The 7,500-nt window shown below is 47.2% G+C and overlaps 1 protein-coding gene across 5 annotated transcripts in view; it reads left to right on the forward strand.

Annotated features, from left to right (window-relative positions):
* The window catches only part of LOC147248069 (glutamate receptor 1-like), a 37,351-nt gene that overhangs the window by 2,176 nt on the left and 27,675 nt on the right, over positions 1-7,500 (forward strand). The gene's annotated exons all lie outside the window — the stretch shown is intronic.

A 7,500-nucleotide genomic window follows, 5' to 3' on the forward strand; every position in this document is an offset into this window, starting at 1 on the left:
TCTAAAGACACACGTTCCTCTGACACCACACGTCCCTCTGACAACACACGTCCCCCTGACAACACATGTCCCTCTAACAACACACGTTCCTCTAACAACACACGTCCCCCGAACAACATACGTTCCTCTAACAACACACGTTCCTTTAACAACACATGTTCCTCTAAGAACGCACGTTCCTCTAACAACACACCTCCCCCTAACAACACATGTCCCTCTGCCAACACACGTCCCTCCAACAACACAGGTCCCTCAAACAACACACGTCCCTCTAACAACACATGTCCCTCTAACAACACACGCTTCTGTAACAGCACGTCCCCCTAACAACACACGTTCCTCTAACAACACAGGTCCCTCTAAAAACACATGTCCCTCTAACAACACACGTCCCCCTGACAACACACATCCCTCTAACAACACATGTTCCTGTAAAAACACGTCCCCCTAACAACACACGTTCCTCTCACAACACACGTCCTTCTAACAACACACGTTCCTCTAACAACACACATCCCTCTAACAACACACGTCCCTCTAACAACACATGTCCCTCTAACAACACACGTCCCTCTAACAACACACGTTCCTCTAACAACACACGTCCCTCTAACAACACACGTCCTTCTAACAACACACGTTCCTCTAACAACACACATCCCTCTAACAACACACGTCCCTCTAACAACACACGTCCCTCTAACAACACACGTTCCTCTAACAACACACGTCCCTCTAACAACACGTTCCTCTAACAACACATGTCCCTCTAACAACACACGTTTCCTCTAACAACACACGTTTCCTCTAACAACACATGTTCCTCTAACAACACACGTTTCCTCTAACAACACACGTTTCCTCTAACAACACATGTTCCTCTAACAACACACGGTTCCTCTAACAACACACGTCCCTCTAACAACACACGTCCCTCTAACAACACACGTCCCTCTGACAACACACGTTTCCTCTAACAACACACGTTTCCTCGAACAACACATGTCCCTCTAACAACACACGTTCCTCTAACAACACACGTCCCTCTAATAACACACGTCCCTCTAACATCACAAGTTCCTCTAACAACACACGTTAACAACACACGTCCCTCTAACAACACACGTTCCTCTCACAACGCACATCCCCCGAACAACACATGTTCCTCTAACAACACACGTTCCTTTAACAACACATGTTCCTCTAAGAACGCACGTTCCTCTAACAACACACGTCCCCCTAACAACACATGTCCCTCTGCCAACACACGTTCCTCTAACAACACACGTCCCTCTAACATCACACGTTCCTCTAACAACACACGTTAACAACACACGTCCCTCTAACAACACACGTTCCTCTCACAATGCACGTCCCCCGAACAACACATGTCCCTCTGCCAACACACGTTCCTCTAACAACACACGTCCCTCTAACATCACACGTTCCTCTAACAACACACCTCCCCCTAACAACACATGTCCCTCTGCCAACACACGTCCCTCTAACAACACATGTCCCTCTAACAACACACGTTTCTGTAACAACACGTCCCCCTGACAACACACATCCCTCTAACAACACATGTCCCTCTAACAACACACGTTTCTGTAACAACACGTCCCCCTGACAACACACATCCCTCTAACAACACATGTTCCTGTAAAAACACGTCCCCCTAACAACACACGTTCCTCTCACAACACACGTTCCTCTAACATCACACGTTCCTCTCACAACACACGTCCCTCTAACAACACACGTCCCTCTAACAACACACGTCCTTCTAACAACACACGTTCCTCTAACAACACACGTCCCTCTAACAACACATGTTCCTCTAACAACACACGTCCCTCTAACAACACACGTTTCCTCTAACAACACATGTTCCTCTAGCAACACACGTTCCTCTAACATCACACGTTCCTCTCACAACACACGTCCCTCTAACAACACACGTCCCTCTAACAACACACGTCCTTCTAACAACACACGTTCCTTTAACAACACATGTTCCTCCAAAAACGCACATTCCTCTAACAACACACCTCCCCCTAACAACACATGTCCCTCTGCCAACACACGTCCCTCCAACAACACAGGTCCCTCAAACAACACACGTCCCTCTAACAACACATGTCCCTCTAACAACACACGTTTCTGTAACAACACGTCCCCCTAACAACACACGTCCCTCTAACAACACATGTTCCTCTAACAACACACGTCCCTCTAACAACACACGTTCCTCTAACAACACACGTCCCTCTAACAACACACGTTTCCTCTAACAACACATGTTCCTCTAGCAACACACGTTCCTCTAACATCACACGTTCCTCTCACAACACACGTCCCTCTAACAACACACGTCCCTCCAACAACACACGTCCTTCTAACAACACACGTTCCTTTAACAACACATGTTCCTCTAAAAACGCACGTTCCTCTAACAACACACCTCCCCCTAACAACACATGTCCCTCTGCCAACACACGTCCCTCCAACAACACAGGTCCCTCAAACAACACACGTCCCTCTAACAACACATGTCCCTCTAACAACACACGTTTCTGTAACAACACGTCCCCCTAACAACACACGTTCCTCTAACAACACACGTTCCTCTAACATCACACGTTCCTCTCACAACACACGTCCCTCTAACAACACACGTCCTTCTAACAACACACGTTCCTTTAACAACACATGTTCCTCTAAAAACGCACGTTCCTCTAACAACACACCTCCCCCTAACAACACATGTCCCTCTGCCAACACACGTCCCTCCAACAACACAGGTCCCTCAAACAACACACGTCCCTCTAACAACACACGTTTCTGTAACAACACGTCCCCCTAACAACACACGTTCCTCTAGCAACACACGTTCCTCTAACATCACACGTTCCTCTCACAACACACGTCCCTCTAACAACACACGTCCCTCTAACAACACACGTCCTTCTAACAACACACGTTCCTTTAACAACACATGTTCCTCTAAAAACGCACGTTCCTCTAACAACACACCTCCCCCTAACAACACATGTCCCTCTGCCAACACACGTCCCTCCAACAACACAGGTCCCTCAAACAACACACGTCCCTCTAACAACACATGTCCCTCTAACAACACACGTTTCTGTAACAACACGTCCCCCTAACAACACACGTTCCTCTAACAACACACGTACCTCTAACAACACACGTCCCCCTGACAACACACATCCCTCTAACAACACATGTTCCTCTAACAACACACGTTCCTCTCACAACACACGTTCCTCGAACAACACACGTCCCTCTAACAACACATGTTCCTCTAACAACACACGTTCCTCTAACAACACATGTTCCTCCAACAACACAGTGTCCTTATTTGAGAGATGATACATCCATCATCCATCCATCCTTTTTCTACCTCTTATCTGTTAAGGGTCATGCAGGGGTGGAGCCTATCCCAGCAGACATTGGGTGAGAGGCGGGGTTCATCCTCGTTGGGTCATCAGGAGCATTTAGGGGTTCAGTATCTTGCTCAAGGACACTTGGACAGTGGGGATTGAACCAGTGACCCTTCGGTTGCTAGAAGGCTTCTGAGCCATGCCGCCTCTCTAGAATGAAACATACTTTTTTTTTTTATTTTGTAACATGTGCCACCTACCAGCTTTTGCCAATCCCAGTCAGACCAGTATATGCTTCATTTTTATATGTGAAACTGTCAAATGTGTGTAAGCATTTTGCTGGGGCTGTAAACAACGCTATGCTTTTTTAAATCAGTGTCATGACTCCACCCACCATTCTCAAACGTCTGGGTGCTCTGCAGGTTTTTTTTGACATTAGCTTTCATCAGGTATGACATCATCTGACCATCTTGTGAGGTTGTGACAGCATTGCCTGCTGTCCAATGTGGTCACCATCACGGATCAGTGCGTCATCCAGACTTCTATCAGCACACTCGGGATGGGGGAACATCAGCCTAAATGGAGGCTGGCTTTAAAAGAGCAGACGGCAGCAGTAAGTGGACCTTGCCTAGAAGGAACTAAAGGCACTAAATGGACTGTGGCCCCGGGGAGCGTTCCCTTCAGTGCGGCAGGTCTCGACAACAATGTGCTGACCTCGTTTTGTTCAGCTGAATGTACCAGTGCTCCTTACAATCCTGCATGGAGATATAACGGCGACCCTCAGTCCACTGCAGATGCCTGACATAAAGGAAGAAGTTGGAGGACGAAAAAAAATGCACCTGAGATGCACATCTGACAGCGGTCTCCGTGATAGCTGTTTGAGCTAATGTTAGCGTTAGCTTCTCAGCTGTTTGGACCGGTACTGACATCTCTCATCAGCTGGACCTTCACAAAGATGTTTCCTGCTCAAGAGATCAACAGTGCGCTTTTAAGAAGACGCCCACTCTAATACAAGTGGTTTGCATCTCTCAACATTTCAAACGGTTGTTTTAACAAAAAACATTTCTCTTTTTTTCTGCACCAACTGTCTCTCCACCTCTTTTCTCTCTCTCGCTCTCTGCTGTTGTAAAAATGTAAAACAGACCGAACTCAGCCGCCTGAGACTGACGCCATATCTGAGCAACTGAGTTAGAAAGACAAACAAGTCAGGGAGAGCAGTGCTGCGATCGATCAGCCATCATGCTAGAAGACAGACGTGTGGAACAGAGGTCACATGATGATGTTTTAAGCTTTAATGTGAACTGGGGGTGTCAACAGGGTAACGGTGTTCCACTCCCCCTTTGATGGAACACTTTTTTGTGTGTTTTCCCTGCTTCAGAGCTTGTTTTGAAATCATAATTATCCCCAAAGTGCTTTTTAAAAAAAGTGCAATAATGTGAAACATCATGTCACAGGCTCCACCTCTTCGAATGCCACAGTGGCTGCTGGAAACTGGGGATAAATTCTTTTGAGCGTCACCGAAGAGTTACTTATTTCAGTGTCAGAATTTGATCCATTTTGTCTGAGAACATTAGTTCATTCAATTCACTACACAATCCAATTACCATCCACAACAGGAAGCAGCTGCTGGAGCATGCTCAGTACGAATCACACGGGCATGAGTTCAGAGAGAATTATGACGGTTCGAGTGTGATGAGCTTCATGACATCTGGCAGGAAGCTGAACCTGCCTGTACCAACTCAGGGAGGTCCAAGGGTCAACCTGAGCTATGCTAAGCTAACTGATGGAGTCTATACACACACACACACACACACACACACACACACACACACACACACACACACACCTCCAGCCTTTACACGTAATCTGTGAGAATGACTGAAGAATAAACGTAGATTGGACCGTCTGGGACAGCTGGGATTTGAACCTGTGACACCTTTGTGTTTTTGGATTGCAGCAGATCATTGCATCGCTGCCGAAATGATGGGAAACTGAATTTGCTGGTGTGTGGATGTGCATGTGTATGTACATGTGTGCATGCGTGTGTGTATGTACATGTGTGCATGCGTGTGTGTATGTACATGTGTGCATGCGTGTGTGTATGTACATGTGTGCAAGTATGTGTGTATGTACATGTGTGCATGTATGTGTGTATGTATGTGTGTGCGTGTGTGTATGTACATGTGTGCATGTATGTGTGTGTATGAACATGTATGCATGTGTGTATGTGTGTGCGTGTGTGTATGCACATGTGTGTATGTGTGTTTGTATATGTGTGTATGTATGTTTGTATGTACATGTTTGCATGTACGTGTGTATGTATGTGTGTGCGTGTATGTATGTATGTGTGCGTGTGCATGTGTGTGTGTGCGTGTGTCTCACCGTCAGGAAGGCAGCCATTTAATCTCTTATTCAGCTTTGCTCCTCAACATTCATTAGCGCCAGAGGTGGTGACAGTTTTCCAGGTTTCAGCTCCTCCTGTTCTTGAGCTGAAGCTTTGATTGACACCTCTCGGACTGTCAGACAAACTTCATATTTTGTACACATAAAAGAGGCAGAAGATGAAGGTGAAGCTGAGCAGCGATGTGCTGCTCGTACATGTACAAATTTGTTTCCTGTCCCAGCAGAACATCCATCGCATATCCCAGTGCTCGGCTTGGAGAAACCCTCCGAGCAGGCGGAGTGCAGCCACCTGTTTTTGTTCCAGCACAATTTGGCTTTGACTCTCAAGATGTTTACTGGATCATCACATCCTGTTGTGCTCCACAAGCCTCATGGTCATTTGAACCAGCTTGTCTCTGAGTCAGAAGCAGGCCAGCAGCTCTGCTACGCATCGTCTCCGCAACGCGCTGGGATCTGCTCAGCAGGATCCAGCGGCGAGGAGCACATCAGCATTTGGCTTCACTTCAGGAAACAGTCATCATTTATTTCACTCTCCAGCTCAGACTCTGCCTCCCACCAAGGGCAGTGGAACACTTCGAACCAAGCCCTTTTGTCCTATGAATCAATGTCAGCAGCCATCTTGTTTGTTTTTTAAAAAAAGAAGAAGATTTAGAAAATGACTGTTTTCTTGCTCTTGATTTTGTTCATAAAAAACTATCCAAATCTACCGATCGCAACCTGTCAGTACAATCAGGTCCTTGAGTCTGTCAGAGGCTCCTAGGAGCAATGCAGAGGTGCAGAGGTGTTTTGAGAACTGATTTGTTGAACTTCTACCACAGACTAAGATGGACGCCGGCATCAGGAGGAGTGCTGTGGGGGGATGCGGCCTCAGCTGTGCGCCCTGTGGTGCTTGCCATCATCTCTGGGCTGTGTTTAAATAAAGCTCCGTCTGGAAGCCTCCGGTTGTGAGGAGGCTGAAAATGGAGGTCAGCTGCAAGGCAGCTTCAGTGTTTTCATCGGTAACTTGGAGGTGCAAACTGTAGCGAGGAGGTGGTCCCCTCCTGTCTCTGATCATTGGTTATTATTTGTCTTGATCGAGAGAGAACTGGAACATCATGAAAAATGAAAACGAAACACAGCAGCTCTAAACCAGCAACACCAGGGTCAACGCTGTTTGGAGGACAATGTAACACTGGTGTAAGTGGCCAGATGGTGGCGCCGCAATTAAAGTTAAAACTGCCTGACCGCACCCCTCATACGGTCTGGAGGACTTCACTCAGGCCGGTTTTAACCAGTAAGGAGGTCCTCCACCTTCAGGAGATTCATACTGTAACTATAAAAACCACAGTGGCCCAACAGTGGTGTTTCTGTCTCGCTCGTGAAGCTGGGCAACAGTGTTGAGAGGTGAGCCGACGCCCCGCCACACCTGGAGCAGCGGGAGGGATCAGTGACAGCAGATCATCTAATGGACTGAAAACATTTCTAGCAGGAGGAAGAAACTGTTGTTGTGTGAGTGGCACAAACACATCAGTTCACGTGTTAATAATGTACATCAGAACACACGACCTGGCAGTGATGACATCTGGACGCCTCACGGAGACCCTGACCTCCACACAAATAACCACAGTCCCGAGGCCCGCTGGTCGCCAAGCAGCAGCAGTAATGCTAAGAGACAGATACCTCATTAGCATGATAGCATCTGCCCCCGGCC

This window comes from Aulostomus chinensis, chromosome 15 (assembly GCF_037954235.1).
Source record: "Aulostomus chinensis isolate RoL2024-O1b breed Wild chromosome 15, RoL_Achi_v1.0, whole genome shotgun sequence".
NCBI classification, from domain to species: Eukaryota; Metazoa; Chordata; class Actinopteri; order Syngnathiformes; family Aulostomidae; genus Aulostomus; species Aulostomus chinensis.